This window comes from Oxyura jamaicensis, chromosome 2 (genome assembly GCF_011077185.1).
Source record: "Oxyura jamaicensis isolate SHBP4307 breed ruddy duck chromosome 2, BPBGC_Ojam_1.0, whole genome shotgun sequence".
In the NCBI taxonomy this organism is placed as follows: Eukaryota; Metazoa; Chordata; class Aves; order Anseriformes; family Anatidae; genus Oxyura; species Oxyura jamaicensis.
Window position 1 is genome coordinate 30,217,421 of NC_048894.1, and position 18,608 is coordinate 30,236,028.

General features: G+C 34.0%; 1 protein-coding gene across 1 annotated transcript in view; it reads right to left on the minus strand.

The window, feature by feature from the left end:
• DGKB (diacylglycerol kinase beta) overlaps positions 1-16,917 on the minus strand; it is a 377,456-nt gene extending 360,539 nt beyond the window's left edge. The window contains exon 1 of the mRNA XM_035317633.1: positions 16,895-16,917. The gene's annotated coding sequence lies outside the window, so the exon portion shown is untranslated. The remainder of the gene's footprint in view (positions 1-16,894) is intronic.
• Between the last annotated feature and the right edge of the window lie 1,691 nt (positions 16,918-18,608).

Below are 18,608 nucleotides of genomic sequence, written 5' to 3' on the forward strand. Positions count from 1 at the left end.
CCGCTGTCCTCCCGAGGGTTGGGTCTCCGACACGTGTTTGGGAATCCCCCCCTCTAGGTAGCAACACCAGAGCTAGGGCCCGTAGGAATTTGCAGATTTGCTTGGAGAAGAAAAAAGAGGAAGCAGCGTAGCGATGCCATAAAAATTCATGCCTTTCTGCCAGTGCCTCCCACTTAGCAGGGCACAAAACAAAGGATCAGATGAAACTTTCACTGACAGCTTCCCAGAGTGTTCAAATGCAACTTGTCTTGACCAAAATAAATCCCTCTGAAACACAGGTGAATTTCTAAGCAGAGCAAACGTTGCCAAACTTCCATCTTCACCAAGTCTTGGGTTCTGCTCGTAGATTAGCCTCAGGACATCAGCTGGGATCCTGATGATTTGGTTAATTATAATGACCATTAATTCCTATCTAAATTCACTGTGTTGCTATATAATAGTATAAATACTTCAGCCTTGATGAGTGTTTCTGGCAATCTAGATGAAATGTAGCAAACTGCTAATAGCTGTGTATAATAACAAGACTACAGAAGTATGAATTTTATTATTATTATTATTTTGGCCAGGAAAATTTGTTTATTTTCTAAATGGACATCCTTTCTGAAATCTGTATATGAAGGGTTTAATTTTTAGATAACATGCAAGTGCTAGAAATGTTTGTCATCTTCTTTATTTTAATAAACATATAAAACGTCACCAGCTCAATTTGGCTTATAAAGATTTTTGTTTCCTTAAAGGAGGATTCCTTACTTCACATAGCTTGATGTAAGTGGCTTCCTCAGACTGCATGGTACTTGCTTTTTGTAAATTAGCTTCTACACAGAATAGCAAAAGGCATTTAACTGTTTTGAAATAGCAGGTTTCTAAAACTCATTACCACTCCAGCTTTGTGTTTAACAAAAGTGTTTAAAATTCAGATAAGCTTCAAGTGTGCAAGTGAAATTTACAGTTACTTTGTATAATACAATAGACACATATCTATTCCATACACTAAATGGAATAAATGCATTCACAACTAAAATTATGATGTGATATAACTTTGATTAACCTTAATATGCCCACAATCTAAATATTAAAATATTTATTTACCTCTCCTCATATGCACACAAAAGCAGAATAAAAAATTCTCTGTAACTTTGGTGAAATGTATTCTAGGAAGGGTATTATTACACACATTAGCCTTTATATCTCAGACCCAGTAGTTAACCTTACAAATATCTTTCCAAACAGCAGTTTATCAGTAGCACGTGACAAATACTTGACTCTAGTCTCCCACATTTAATATATTGATATCCATTAAAACAACAGATTTCAGGAAATTCTTTTTCTCCCAGGGAAGGAATTCAGTCCCAGTATATTTAAGCCTTGGGTTACTAAATATAGATCAAAACACTGAAGTACAATGACTAGTTACTTAATTGTGATAAATCATTTCAGTACTACACAAAAATTTTGTAGGCCCTACAATAAAATGATTGATTTAGTGTTTTGGGGAAAGGAGCCTGGGTTTGAAAGATGATACTGACTTAAAAATTGGTTTCAAGCACTCTCCATAACATAAGGTCATATTAGAAGCAAAATTATTTGGTAAATTACATTTCACAATTATTACAATTTTAATGTTGTTATTCTTGTTGTTTTAATATTGAGCATAGCTTTTGTATACTCACTTAACTTGAAGCTTTACTGTTATCTTTGGCTGTGTGTTGGGACAGTGTACAACTCCAGTTCTTACTGAAATAGAAAACGTCCACTGAGTTTACATGTAGCATGGAATGTCAATTCCATTGATATTTGTAGCTTTAAAACTCTGAAGTTAAATTTGAGGTCTTCTGTTCAAATAGGAAAAAATAACCACTTTTAAAAATATTTAATTTGCATTGTAAAAGTAGTAATACCCATACAGGCCAAAGCCAACTCAGAACAACAGAACTTTGAAAGAGCAACATGAAAGATGTCACACTAAAGGCACGCTAACATTAGGCTTTTTTGTTTGCATTGAAAAATACTTGGAAGTTTGCTATCAGTGTGGCTAGCCTTAGAAACAGGATGGTATTATTTGCAGTTCAGAGTATAGAGTATATGTCAAAGATGGGGGCAAATGGAATACAGCTGATGGCTAAGAGCTTCTTCAGCCTAGAGCTTAATGACAGTGTTTGGGAGTAGCACATTCAGGTCAGCAGCTTTGTTCTGGTTTCTGTGCAAAGGTGTGTCCTGCTCTAAAAGCAGTGTATCACCCAAGCCGTGTATAGCCCTGTCCTCTCACAGAATGGCTGGGGTTGGAAGGAACCTCTGAAGACCATCTAGTCCAACCTCTGTGCACAGGCAGGATCACCTAGAGCACATTGCACAGGATCTCATCCAGGCGGATTTTGAATATCTCCAGAGAAGGAAACTCCACAGCCTCTCTGGGCAACCTGTGCCAGTGCTCTGTCACCCTCACAGTGAAGTGTTTTCTCATATCCAGCTGAAACTTCATGTGTTTCAGTTTGTGCCTGTTGCCTCTCTCTCCTTTATTCAAGCACCTACCATAAACTGATTAAAATATACAGAAAGTTTGTCGCTTAACAGCTCATTCCCTTACAGCAGAGCAAATAACAGATGTCTAGAATACACAGCCAGAATTAAAAGAAAAATACGGTCTATCCTTAAAACTGTGTTTGGATATTTAAATAAATGATTTTTGTTGCTAAGCATGACTTTAGATTGCTCATTTAATATACCTTTATTATGAACTGGCAGTTTATGAACCTGATCTAGTGGGTGGCATCCCTTCCCATGGCAGAGGGGTTGGAACTACATCCTTAAGGTCCCTTCCAACTTAAGCCATTCTATGATTCTATGACTCTGCAAAGTCACAGGTCTAAACTATCAAAAAGTAATCTATGTGAATTCAGCTGATATAAGCTGAGGTATATACTGAAAATCTGCTTTAAAACATATAGTTATCAGAAGCAGGGATAGCCCTCCCCCCCCCCCCCCATTAAATAAATAAATAAATAAATTATCTCACACAATTATTAAAACATTAAGTTTTTTTTGTGAAGAGAAAAATAAAATAATGATAAAGCATCTTTCACACAGTAAATTCTGTACTTTTTCTATTTTCACCAGGAAATGTAAGTATGCACTATACTGCTCCCTCCTAGAAATACCAAATTCACAGGCAATTTAGTCATATGGATCCAAAGAAGAATTCAATCATTTTTGTCAGAGTAAATTCTTGCATACACCATGCCTACATCACGTAGCATTAATTACTGTGGTGATAAGGATAAAACATAGAATAGTATGTACAATATCCTTGATACATTTATGCTGAGAGGCATAGTTATTTGCAAAGCTCAAATGGGAAGAAAAAAAAAATCTTGTGAAATACCCAGAGGCATTTACTTGTCTGCTACCACTTACATTACTGATATTCAAAACCTATGTATATAAATCTATGGTAGCTAAAAAAGAATATGCTACAGAGCAAATATCTGAATTTGAGATAATCAAGGACTGTTGGCAAACCACAGGAATTTATATCAATCAGCTGAACTATTGTTCATTGCTTATTATCCAGTATACCAGATATTCCAGCCAAATCTTTAACTATTTGTTCATTAGTGCAAGTAATATATAATACTGAAAGTATTTAAATTTGCCTCTGTTGGTTTTGTCACTGATATATAGGTACACTTGCTAGATTCGCTTACTGTTACAGGTCACCCAGTCTCGTTTATTCTCTGGGAGAATCTTGGGATGAGTCCTCTTGGAACACATTTTGAGACACATGAAGGAAGATATGCTGAGTGGGAACAGTCATCTTGAGTTTGCCAAGGGTAAATGTAGCACGATCAATCTGACTGTCCTCTACAACAAACTGATAGAATATACGGACAAGAGGAGAACAGTGGGCTTGACCATATTAAGTATATCTTGACTTTTGTAATGCTTTCTACTCTTTCTCCCACAACATTATTGTGTCCACGTTGTGACATTACAGACTGTGTAGGTGGAAACTAGAGGGGTGAATAACATGCTAGATGGCCAAGCTCAGAGAGTAGTGTTTAATCGATTGTACTCTATCTGGATGCTGGTAGCAACTAGAATTGCCCAGGGATCTATCCTGGGACCTGTCCTTACACATTAATCAGTGACCATGGGGGCTCAAAGAAGTGCATGTTCCTTAGGTCTGCAGGTGAGACCCACAAACCAGGAGGACTAATTGACATGCTCAAGGGCAAGACTGTCCAGAGGGACCTACATATGCTGCATGAATGGCTGACAGGAACCTTATGAAATTTGACAAGAACAAATGAAAAGTCCTGCACAAGGGAAGAAAAAACTCGGCAGTGATGGGGTCATGCTGCGCGCTCCTAAGGCAACTCCTCCAGACAACTCCTGGGGAACTGCTCTGTTGAAAAAGTCCTGGGGGTTTTAGCAGACAGTAATCTAACTATGAGTCTGCAGTGAGCCTTGGCAGCAATGCTGACCAACACCATCCTGGTCTGTATCAACAGGAGCACAGAGGCTCAAAGGGAATGATTATCCCCCTCTACATTTGATAGGTCACACTTTCAATACTGTATACTAGGATAATTCTGTCTGAAAAGACCCTGAAGAGGTCTAGTCTAGGAGCAGTACTAGGAGGTCTAGAAAGTATCAGATATGAGTTTAGATCAAATTGGCTTTGTTCAGTAGTCTTTTGAAATCCTCCAAAGACAGAGACAACACAACATCTGTGGGCTGCCTGTGCTGGACAGTCCTTGTGTCAAAGAAATTTTTCCTTACATCCAGTCTGAACATCTCATTTCAATTTATGTCTGTTACTTCTTGCCTTCCCACCATACACAGCTATGAAGAGCTTGTCTCTGCCTTCTTGAGAGCCTCCTCACAGCTTTGGTAGGTGTCCCCAAAGCCTTCCCTTTCCAGGCTGGACAATGGTTTATAGTACTTTTCAGTGAATTTAAATCTTTTTTTTTTTTTTTTTTTTTTTTCTTTTCATCTTACTGATCTTTACCTTCAAACTACATAAGTAGTTTTCTCATCTATTGCCCATATTGACGGTTGTACCAGATGATCTTAGATATCTTTTCCAACCTTTATGATTCTATGATTCTATTCCAAAAGTGGATCCTCAGTCTAGAGCCAACATACCTCAATGGCAAGAGTTTCAGAGAGATCAGCAGGCAATGAGCTTACAAGCTATTAAATCTACATGAAAGGTCCCATTCATATCAATTGGATGCAGAAATGAACCTTTAGTCATAGTAAATGAGAAAAGTTTGTTCTGTCTGAGAAGAGGCCACTTGGTTAAAGATTATCTAAGAAGCAGATGTCTGATAACTCATTCATTCTTAAACACTGTAATATAAAAGACTATTAAGCTCTATACAAATTCTTAAATATTTAGCTGGGCAAGAGGTAAGGGGCAAAGTGTATTTACTGTGTGTTTCTTGAAGTAGCGTTATAGCAGTGACATGCATGATTTTTTCACTACACTTGATTATATATATATGCAGGATATCAAAAAGAAGCATAAGGCTTCTTTTTGCCATTACTAAGTCATTGAAAATTAATATCTCATACGTGGGTTTATATATTAAAAGATGGTTTTGATACATTAATTACCATCTGTATGCTTTGTGAACTGTCTCAACAGTGGGAAAAGGTATTACATGTCCTTAAACTTTTGTTGAATCTGAATACATATTTAGGAATTGCTATTTAACATTCAACAACCAATATATATATATTTTAGGAATAATTTCTGTTTTATTTTAAATTTAATTTAAAGCAATCCAAGGGTAATATATTTTCTAGTAGATGGTAATCATTCCAAAATCCTGATGGCCTAAATTATTAAATTTATACGCCATTAGTTCACTGTATGCACATTGCACAAAGATCATTCCTGTTAACAAAATACAAAATGAAAGATGTGTTAATGGGTTCTTCATTTTGTTTTCTTTCTTCCTCTGTTTTCCAAATTTTCTCTAATTTTTGCTTTCCTTAGTTTATTTCTGTTTAACATCATACCTGCATATTTACCTCTCACAGGTAGATCAAAGAAAGGAAGCAGTATGTTACCGTGTCTCAAAATATAAATACACAGCAGATATTTGGAAGAATCACCCCCCTTTTCTATTTATGGTGAGAGGAACAAATCAGAAGAGAACTGAGAAAATATTTTTTCTTGACTTGACAGAGGTAGTATAGTATAGAATGTATACTATATGAAGGTAGTGTAGAACTTTTACAGATTATTATTGTAATAGTACTTTTACAGATTGTAATAGTACTTTTACAGATTATTATATGTAATAGTACAAAGTTTTATGACTGAGAACAAAGGTGCAGAACCTACAAAGATGAGGGGAAGGACAATAGTTGACTAAAGAGCTAAGGCATCAAAATGGAGAGGACAACACAGGAAGAATTCAATTTAATTCACGGATTTCAATGCAAATAGAAACATTTAACATAAATGATAGTATTTTCCAGGTTCTTGGAGCACAAGGTAAAGCACAGAGAGAAAAATAAATATATAGAGAACTAATAGTGTTGCAATTTCCTTAGCTTCAAAAAACATCCTATAAGAAGCAAGCATTGAAAAGAGAACAAAAATAGTGAGAAATTATTTAAAAGTATAGCTAAAATTTAAAACCATACATACTTAAGTTGCTTGTATTTGGGTATCATAAAACATGATAAGAGTAACTTTTAGAATTCAAAAACTGGAGTTTCTAATTAATTAGACCTATTTTATTTGCATTTTCATTAATGGGATGAGGAGACAAAATTTTTGGAGAAAGAATACAGAGGAGGTGATACACTATGTTGGTAAGCCAGACATGTATATACTAATTTCCGTATACCTGACTGCAGAGAGCAATTAAAAGAAGCAAACAAACAAACAAACAAAAACAGCATCAAGACTGCAGAGTTTGGGTACTACTACACTGCATATTCAAAAGATATGTATATTTTTACATCAGAAGTTAAAGGCAAGATGGAGTGTTAAGATTTGGATTAGTTAAGTATATTTATTTGTGAAAGGAAATTGAAAATAAATTGAAATTGAAAGAAAAAAAAAGTAAAAGAAGAAAGAACTAACTACATTTAACTACTTTAGATGAAAGTTTTCTGGGGGACAGATGGAACGAAGACCTACAGAAGAAACATGTTTCCAATGTCAACAACAATTATATATGAAATGAATATATGTTGGTGTAACCAGACAGATATACATATCTGTTGGTGTTTGAGGTGTTCTATCACCCAGATTTTCACTAGGTGGTCTGCAGTTTTTGGACAACCTTTTGGCAACTCTATTCCCATGTTTTTTCCTCCTAGATTTAAGTATCTATAGACCCCTATAGAAACATTAGAGAACAGAAATTATTAAAAACTAATCATTAACTCACACACACACACATATAGTGTGTTTTGTTCCCATTCTTTAAAGTAAATCCTTGAAGTAAACTCCTAAAGTGATTTTATACTTTGTTTTCTGGTACACCTGTTATTCATTTCTTGGAACAGGAAGTCAAAGAAGTTTACAAGAGAAAGCTTACAGAAAAGGTGATATCAAGAATGAAAAAAAAAAAAAAAAAAAAAAAGAGAGAGAGAGATTTTTTTTTCCCCTTAAGTTATTATTAATGAGGAGATCACCAGTATCCTTCAAAAAGAAACTTTCAATGCTTTTAAGGCTATTAGAGAAAGAAGAGAAATCAGTAGTGGTAAATAGCGGCTAGGTAGTACCTGCTCTTTTTGTAGTCCTTAAATCTCAAATTCTTCTACAGTTACTGGTCAAATGTATGAAAATATATAATTTTTCTCCATCTGAAGTTATGTTTTACTGACAGATCAGGGATGTATCTATTTAAATCACTTGAAAAACAGATTTTATAATAACGTAAAAAAATATATTTTGCTATCAAAAATAAAGTAGATCCTTAAAGAAGCACTATTTTCTTTGATGCACATTGTAATGCACTCTGGGCCTACTCTTACCTTTTTTAGAAATATTTATATGTAATAAACATAAGTGTTATATTGAAGATATTTTATATAACTCCTGTTTTATATATGTTGTTTACTTTTTAAGTTAACAAGCCTTTTATTTTTTATCATTTCCTACCTCATATCATTAAAATGCTCACATTTGTTATGTTTTTATGTGATGTTCTACATGCAGTTGAAAGTAAGTAATAAAAACATTTTCCACTGATTTATCTGGAAATAGATTCACATACAGATTCCAGAGGTAAATTTAGCATTTTATCATTCAGTGTTTCATTTTACAAAATATGTTATTTAATAACTAGGTTCTGTTCTATTTGCGATGTCACAGCTACCAAGATGGTTTATTCTAAATCTACACAATGAGGTGAATAAAGTATTTTATTTTAGAGAACAGCAGCATCCTGTAAGTAAAGCATTCAGTGGCATGCCTAGATTCTTGTATATTCCAGTTCTGCTGGTGGCTCATTACTTGACTTTGACATTTAGAATCTACGCACATAAAACTAGCACTGTGATTTAAGACAGAGATTTTTAAAATCCTCTTACCACCACTTAGTCAGATTTTTTCTCCCCTAGTTAAATAAAATTCTACTTTTAAAGATTTCCCTTTTTTATTATTATTATTTTATTTTATTACTTAACAGATCAACGTTCCACTCATGCCTAGACCTCCAATGGGACATTTTATTTCATTCCCCCTTTGGGGCACTCTAAATATAGTAACCATGTTTCACTCATTCCCAGTATAAACATAGAATCAAGGTCTATACAAACCACAGGGGAATTGATTATATTTACTCAGAAGTATAGGCAGAGGTTAAAGAGATCATGTTCCAAAAGCTTTGCTGAGTCTCAGAATAACTAAAGTTGGAAAAGACCACAGAAGGTCATCTGTTCCAACCCTACTGGCTCAAGCAGGTTCAGCTAGAACAGCTTGCCTAGCATTGCTCAGCAGTTAACGTATGATATGAGTGCCCCAGTTCAGACGTCTTGTTCTTGAGGAGTACAAACCTGTAACTCTTACCTTACAGGAAGATAATTAAACATCCTCACTAACTGGATGGAGACTGACATTGAAACAAAACCAGAACGGTACTGTACTCATATTCCTTCAGAAGGGCCAAGAACTTGTTTATATTTTTTTGTTTTTCTTAAAATCCAGGATGCTTTTCCAGCTAGGTCTACAAAGCCATACTTTGAATTGTCATTTTGATACAATCAAATTTCTGTTCTTTAAACTCAAATGAGAAGTGACAGAGACAAATCCCATCAAGACCAGACTCAGCATTAAAATTCTGGCGTAGGGGGAGGTGGAGGTTTGAACCTCTTCAGAAAAGCATTGAAACAAGTTCTAATTTTTATATTGTCACTTTTTCATTCCCTTGACAAGTATTAAAAAGAAATGGTGATGCTTTTGCAAATGATGTGAATACTTGTTGGATGTGCTCTGAAAAATCTATTAGAGAAAGCTGTTGAAACACTACAGTATGAATCTGCTTTTGGATCTAGTTCAACTTTTGCCTGAACTACCATAGTGACACAACTATGAAGACTAATGAAATTTTAGATATGTGCAATTCTAGGTTTCTAAGAAGTTTTGAATAACAAGAGACTTTGAATTTAGCATTAGGCAGCAGGAAACACTAGGCTGCCTAGACTGTCAAATCTATCATTTGTACTATTTTTCAAAACATGCCCTCTGAAAAACATGTAACAGATATTTTATATATAACATATCCTAATATATGTTTTACTTATCTAGAGTGAAATTATCTGGATCCAGAAAGATCTTTGCTGTCAATTCGCACACAGTAGTTAGCACAATGGAATTTCAAATCTGTGTTTGTTCTCTAATATAAACAGATTCCATGGGATTATGTGCATCCCTCAAATTTATATAACCCCCTCACCTTAGAGTTGTGTGGCACAGGTTTGCTTCTAAAATTAAGTAACCAAACAGTAAATACAATACTTAAATTTGCTACTTCCTGAATGCAAGTTTTAATTACACTTTTATGGTAATTATTGTATACTTGATTTTAAGCATGTATATTACCAAATGACGTAATATTTCTTCTGTTTTCTGTAATTACTTTAGCAGTTTTATTGTACTTTAGCTTTAATAACTCTGCAATGCTGACAATTATCTTCTTCAATGTATAACAAACATTTCAACTTTTGTTAATTTTGGTTGTTCCTTATTTTCATGACTAGCTTCTCTGTCTTGAATGAAGTCATTGCTGCTTGTTCGTTAATATGAATAAACATGCACAGCCCATCTCAGAACACAGAACACTTCTGATGCTGAACTTTTTTCTAATTTCTGCCAGATATATATTCAGGCTTATTATGTAGAAACTAACTCCTTGATATTAAAAAATTGCATAGGTATGAACAGTCATCCATCTGCATTCAGTTATTCTTGGTGCAGTCTTTTAAAAGTTATGAGTAGAAATTTCAGACCTTAACTAGCATTTTTACTGTTTATTGATCAGTTCTTGATCATTCCATAAGAGGTTTCGCCTGACACAAACACTGATGAAAATAGGTTTGATACAGATAAAAAGGAGATATGACTTATATCCTAATTGACAATTCCAAATAGTGCTGCAGAGCTCCTATGATGGTTGGTTGGTGGTTGTTTTTTTTTGTTGTTGTTTTTTGTTTGTTTAGTTTTTTCCTGTTCTGTGGTCTTAAAGGTGGAACACAATTTGTTCTTAAAGATGACTATAAACTCAGATCTTATTAAAATAGTACTGTATTTTCCAAACTGTTTTGAGTTTGATTTGATTAGAATTATTTTGCAGAATATTTCATTAAAAATTAATTAGTTGCACTAAGAGATATAGACTAAGAGATATAACAGCATCTTGATTAATTAATCCCCATTTGATTTAGTAGAAATACTGAACTTAAATAATTGAAGTATTGTTAGAAAAAACATTCATGCTCCCTTTACCATTTTCCCTGATGACACTGCAGTAGATGATGATTTTTATTTGTATATTCCTCTCTGTTAGTTTCTCTTTTCAGAATTCACATATTTCATATGTAATGTAATGAATTTTGTCTACAAAAAAGGCAACATTGGGCTTAACACTTAACTTGGACACTCTACACTGTCCTCTGTCCTTCCTGTTCTAGCTACTAGGAGCCACTGGCAGAGACAGAAAGGATCAGACAGGTTCCTTGCCGGGGAGGAGAAATACTTTTAGGAGCGCAGAATGCAGGGGGCCGGGGGGGGGGGGGTAGTAATAATAATAATAATGAAAAAAAAAAAAAAAAAGCAGGAAGGAAAATAGGAGGAACAAGTGCAAATAAGAACTTTTGTGTGCATGCAGTAATGGTTTGCTGGTTGTACCTTGTTACTTTGGCATGTGATGCAAGGTGAGCACAGAAAGGGTGATCTGGAGATGTTCCATACATACAACCACTAGTAGTTCTGAGTAGGCCTCAGGAATAGATTAGCAGGGCAATATAGCTGTAACTATTACAGATATATATTCTCTATATGTTATGGTGAGTTACCAGGAAATTGTTTCATGTTGTATTGTAGTCTTAACATTCAAACAACATAAAATGCAGCAGTGGCACAAATAGCAACTACAGAAAGAATTGTATGCAGGTACAGAGAAATAAATGAAGTAGGACACTTGGGAAGACCAAGAAATGAGCTCTGATTGTCCTGATATATTATCATTGAATATATACTTATATATATATATATATGAACATTTAACAGTATTTTTTTTTCTCTGACACTTCTGGAAGAACACTACTTTTGTATAGCAGAAAGTAGTTCAGTGTTGTAGTAATTGCCAAGAAGAATTAATGAACTAACTGAAGCTGGAAGTCTTCAATAAAATAAAATAAAATATCAAGTTGAGAAGTACGTATAAAGCTCTTCAAAAGTCAATATATGAACTAATAACATTTATGAATGAGCAGGGGTTTGGTTTAGCTTGTCTTTATCCAGGTTTAGTTTTCTTTAACAAAAATGAGGTTTGTATGTTCCTAATCCCTATCTTTCAATAATGTTTGAATACAGTGGTCAGTTTTAACTAAATTTGGTTAAAAGTCACAGAAAAACAGAAATCTCATAGAGGATAAACTCTTATGTGTTTTATGAGAGCCAATGACCAAGCAGGTGTGAGACACACAGTTTAGAACTTTGACTGGGAGAAGGGTTTCAGCATGAGTGTCATTAACTATTCTATTTTGTCTCTCAGCTAACCCACACTATCACTGTGAGAGGCAGGACAAATCTGGGTAATTTCCGTATAAAAATGAGGACTAAGACCCAGTGCAAAGTCTGTTTGAGACTAGAAGCACTAGAGAGGGAGTGCCTGGCATGAAGCAGTTGGAAAATAGAAGGTAGAGGATAAAAGCATTTGAAAAGCTGATGCTGCATAAACCTTATATCCTTATAAGCACTCAGTAAGGTATTGAAGAGTTGCAGTGCAGCCCTTCCAGACACTCAGAGATCTCCAAAGGTTTTTCAATATGTTGTTAAGTGTGGCAAAGCTGGCCATGGAATTACATATTTCCGTTTTAAATAGAAATGTTGCAGCAAAACAACTTTAATATGCAAAGGCAACCATTAATTGCTCAAAGCTACTTCTTAAATAACTGAGCTACTTTGTCAGCCTGAGGGACCAATCTATTCCCACAATAGCCAAATCTGCAAATTTTATCAAAGGAGAAAGTATGCAAATGCAACATCCCCCCTTCTTAAAGAAAAAGTGGTTCAAAATAAACAGTGCTGAGAAGCTGTGAACTGTAGAATGAATCAAAATCACTTTCCACCTGGCAATGGGACAAATATTGAATATGCATCCTAATTATGCATATGAATGAGAAGTGATTGATATTAATTTCTAAGAACAACTTTGAAAAATACTTTCTTACCAAAAGAATAACTGTTAAGGCTATGGAAGTAGTAGTAGTAGTAAATGATGCTGCAGTTAGAAGCATTCAAATATTTATTTATTTATTTATTTATTTATTTATTTTTCCCCAGGTGAACTGACATAATAGATTGAACATTCAAAAAAGTTTCATGATTCACAAAAGACCTACATCATTAGTACTGAATGTAAAATCACTTGCTAGGAAGCATCATTTTGTTTTGCTGATGCCATCATCCTATATTACTTTTTAATGGCACAATGAACTGTCAATTGAGATTAAGTTATTTGAAAGGGTCTTTTCATTGAATTAAGCTTCTTAATAAAAGTAATTACTTTTCTAATTTCCCACTGGGATATTAAATATAATCTTTTACCAACTGGAAAAAACTAGAAAGTCAATCACCTCAATTGTTATTTGGAATGGGCCTATAGTATCAGAACCAAAGCTATGGCCTTGGTAAAGTAATATGTTAGCTGAATATGTTGTAGGGGAAAAGAAAGATAGAAAGAGTAGAACCAAATATTTATTAATTGTAATGTGGAAATAAAATCATTTCATTATTTAATTATAATTAGGTTCCCCTTAAATTGATATGTTTTTCAAAACAAATACAAAGAAGGAAAGGAAAGAGCAGCAGCATTTCCTCACAATAATTTGATAGCTGAAGGCAAGCATATTTTAGTAACCCAGCTGAGAGAAAAACAGATGAAAGCAAATTTAATGTTCTTACTGAAATGTTGAGATTTTTATTCACATGAGAAAAACAAACAAACAAACAAACAACAACAACAACAACAAAAATACCTGAAATTTGGAGTTTCAGAAATAGGCAATGTCTGGACACAGAGTTCCTTTAATTTATAGCAGATGATATAGCTCTAGTTTCAATGTGCAAACCTGATGCCATGTATTAATAACTGAAAGATCAGGTTTTTTTTATGTGGGACCAGCAAAGGTGAGCAGGGCAGCAAACCAAGTTGGGCATAGAAACTCAGTTCCTGTTGATCAGATGCTGCATTAAAAATGAAATGTAGGTGCATTGCAAAAGAAAGGAAAGCACTCAGGTAAACATACTTCTGTCTGTATGTTGCCTGGCTCACATACAGTACAAGTCACTATAGGTTTATGAAATTCTGGTGAGACTGCTGAGGGACATCTGGGAAATAGTACTCAAATAACTAAAAGTTGACCTTCTGAAAGTGTACAGCTCCAAATAAGACTGACAAGGTGGTCTCTAAGTTCTTCCTTGCTTTCTCTTTGCAGAAGCAGAAACACTAAAAATGACAAGATACAACACACTTAATTAACTTTCCACATGGACGCATTGACTATCTTTCCATTGGATTACAGGAAAATTTCCTTCCAGAGAATCATTACAGTCAGCTGAACAAACTACTCAAAAATACAGTTAGGTTTTTGTGCATGTACTATTTTTTTTTTTCCCATTTTGTTTTATAAGAGGCTGTTTTTAATGCTTATTGACCTAATTCTTTTCTTATAATCAGAAACCATAACTATTTCAGCATAACTTACAAGTAATCAGTAGATTTTTTTACATTAGACCAATCTTCATATAGAGTTGAGGACAGAGAAAAAATGTGGTGCAGTTTAAAATAAAGAGCCCCCATCTTCCCTGGATGGTGTAGCTTAAAAGTATATAAAATGCTTTCTTTAGTTGCTCCAGTTTTTGTTAGGTTTTAGCTGCAAACACCATGGAATAATACTAAGCATAGTACATAGTTTTAACTAGAGACTTCTAATGCAAAATTTTGCAATGGACTGAGTGCCAGTCTGCTCAGGATTCAAGCAATTCAGTTGCTGTGGCGAAGTGAACATAAAATAACATGTATTTTATATTAGGTGATTACACCACAGGATGTTCCATAATCAGTTTCATTGCTGCCTCATTATCTTAATAGCTATACTGAAATAACTTGTGTCTTGCAAAATGAATCCTCAGTCTCAAATAAATAAATAAATAAATAAATAGATATCTAGCTTTATTACTCATAAAGTAACAATAAAAAATGCAACTATGGAAAATAATATCAATCTTAATTAAAATCTAATTTCAAACATTGATTTTAAATGTGCATGTCTATAGAAAAATTGCCTGCTATGCCAAATGATTCATACCCCCGAAGTGTTCCACACAGTATGAACAGAAGCATGCGAGTATCTGCAAGATACAGATATAAGGTTTTCTTACCTCAGTAACATTTACAGTCTAGTCTTAAGACACACTCCTTCCATTACTAGTAGTTAACCTCCTTCTACCTGTCAATCAGTATATCTTTCCCTATTTCTAGTTTGTTTCTAAACAGTGTGATTCCTATTGAATGACTCATCTTGTATTTGGATGCGTATCTTGTGTGGGTTTCACTGTGCTCTGTATACTTCCATGAGATCTCAAAAGAGAGCAAACATTTTGTACTTTATGTACTTACAAAATACTTGTACAAAGGCATCCAATTAAACTGTTTTAATCTGTGAAGTTACCTTACTTAAAGGTACTAAGATAATTGCACGCTGTTCAAGAAGTACCCTCAGTTCAAAATTTTATGAATTAAATAGCTATATTCCCCCAAAAGTCCAAGCCAATGTTCTCTATTTTTTTCAAGCACACTGTTCATCCAAAAAAGAAAAATAAATAAATAAAAAACATAGCCAATTGCACACCACGGTGAAGTGAAAACTCATGAATAGACAATAATATTGGAGTTATTCAAATAAATTTATAGCCATTTAGAATTAATGGAAGAAGAGATCATTCTTGAAGGAAGAAATCATGAACAAAAGCAGAACTAAAACTTATCAATAAATTTGATAAGATATCTGTCTCCAGACAGACATGCTCTTCTTTAACGATCATGTTAAAAGTGAACATGCATCATTGGCCTAATGGAGCAGAATTCAGTGGAAAAGGTCTAATTCTTTTTGATGTTGATTTATCTCAAACTATTGCATATTTATAGTAAATTCTGGATCTGGGTCTGAAGTTAGAAGAAAAATTGTCCCCATCCACTGCCACAATACAAGTGTCTGCTTTGGGATGGGACATATCTGTCTAGGTGTGTTTTTTGAAAAAAAAAAAAAAAAAAAAAAAAAGAGGGGGGGGGCATGCAGATTCCACCATCTGTCTGCAAGCTGAATTTTGCTGTTTTCTGTCAATAAGCACTTATTTTAAAATATGCTTAGACTAGTTGAAATATTTCTTATGTTCCTAATCTAAAGATTAGGAACATAAATTGAAGGGTCTTCTTTAAGAAGAAAAGTATTCCTATGGTGATTTACTTCTATAACTTCAACATTTTATTTATGACCAATGATAATTCTTCCTTTCTTAAAGCCAAAGATAAAAAAAATACAACAACAAAGAATAAAAAAACACCAAAGACCCTACAAGAATATTTTATTTGCATTTTCTTATTATATTCAGAGCATTCTTAGTTAAAATGGAGCATGCACCTCTAATGTTTGTGTAATTACTTCTTTTGCAAATCTCTAACAGTTCCTTTCAAACCAATGGAGTTGTTCTGTCTTAGTGGTATAACTAATACTATGAAATTCCTAGTTCAGAAACCTATATCAGTTTCAAAATACAAAAATATTTTTGCCTGTCCAACTTTCACTAACAATCTGCTTTATGCAGACACCTGTAACTCTCTTTGCTGAGAGATCTCAGTAGTACCCTGAAGCTTAGGTGACTTGGGGACTTGGTATTTCATATTCACATTTTTCTTACAGGCAGGCAGAGTTTAGTCTGACTCCAGAGCACCTAGTGAGGTCAACTACTTTTATGACAGATGGCTCTTTGATTCTTTGATATTTGTAGGATCATCTCTGAGTGCCTAGGCTATTGTTTATTCCAAACATGCTTATCACCCATGGCTCGGAATATCTTCCTTTCATTTATAGCTGTGGAACATCAGGTTATATCAGGAGCAGAACAGAACATTTGAATTACCTGACAGGTTTGAGGCAGACAGGCATGGTTTCAAAGACTGTCCTTGCTTCTGGATTCAGTTTCATTTAATCTGCAAGTTAAAACATTTGAACTTTAGACTGCTATAGTACATGCATTTACATATGAAGTATAATGCTAAGAAAAGTTACATCCATTGTGTCCTTGTTAAAGAAATCAGCTTCTCCTGTCAATAATGTAGTTCTGTTTCAAGGTGTTTTCATCACTGAATCATCACTTGCATTTTTCATCAGCAAGTCATTTTGCCATTATTATTATTATTAGTAGTAGTAGTAGTAGTAGTAGTATTAATAATAATAGTCTGCATTTTGGGGGTGGGGAGGAGTGAGGAGAAAACTGATCAAAAATAAATAAATAAAAATAACAATTAGTCTTGCATTGTAGTAACCAAGACTGGTGGAGTTAATGCTCTAGAATGTTTATAAACTAGACAACTGTGAAGTTACAGTACATTGAGCTAAGAATATGTGAAAACAATATGCAGCAGAAAAGCCAGAGATGATGGTTTCTCTAATCATAATTTTCCTTATCCCACGTGTACCCTGATATTTCTGCAAAACACAGTCTTTGTGCATAAGACATTAAAAAAAAAAAAAAAAAAAAGTAGAAATGTTATTCTTTTTCACTTAATGTTAATCCTAATCATCTAGAATAGCAATCCAATCCCATAATGTACATCCACTGAGTGGTACACAATTTATGCCATTCTACTACTAACACTTTGCAGTTTACACGGCTGAAAATGGCTTTGTCTGCATCATGGATAACAAGCTACCTCAGATCAGCAGTTTACCATTCACACTTTAATCAAAACAATACACTGAGCATTCACATCAGGCATTAGATAAGCCTTTTGCTAGAAGCTGACTCAATCTCCCCATTCATTGAAAGGTTTCTGGAAAATTCTTAACTAAATGTGCACATTTTTGCTACTCAGTATGATATAGTTTATTCTATGAAGGTGAACTTGCTACAAGAGTGCAAACTTGTTTACATTATTAACTGAAAAAAAAAAAAAAAAAAAAAAAAACAGGAAAAAAGCATAGAAAGAACGCAGTGAAGTTATATTTCTATAATGCTAAATATACTGATGTTATTAAAACATATTCCCTAATGAGTTGCATACAATTTATTCATTTTACTTAATAGTTTTCTGGTCATCAGCAGATTTCAAATGTACCCAGCTGAACTAAAGATTAGGAACATAAATTGAAGGGTCTTCTTTAAGAAGAAAAGTATTCCTATGGTGATTTACTTCTATAACTTCAACATTTTATTTATGACCAATAAGTATTTAACAGATTCATTTACTCAATTACAATGTTTAACAAACTCAGTGGAGTGTGAAACTATTGAACTTCCATATACAAGATTAAAAAAAAAAAAAAAATCAATCTAGATGTATAAACATTGACATTATAACAGTACAATCTAGACCAGCTCTAGGATTACATTATTGATCTGTACATAAGAAATATATCTTGACAATAAGAAAGAAAAGGACAAACATAAAAAAATTATATTTTAACTAAATGTATTATGTGAAATTCAGGTTTATTTATTTTTCTTAGCAGATTATTTTGTTTTTCATAGCAAAAAAGAGCAAACTACACATAGCATGATAGCATGCCAGGGTATAACTATGGCCCTACAGGTAAACATTTGACAATGGATACTGAAATAGCCTATGATAAAT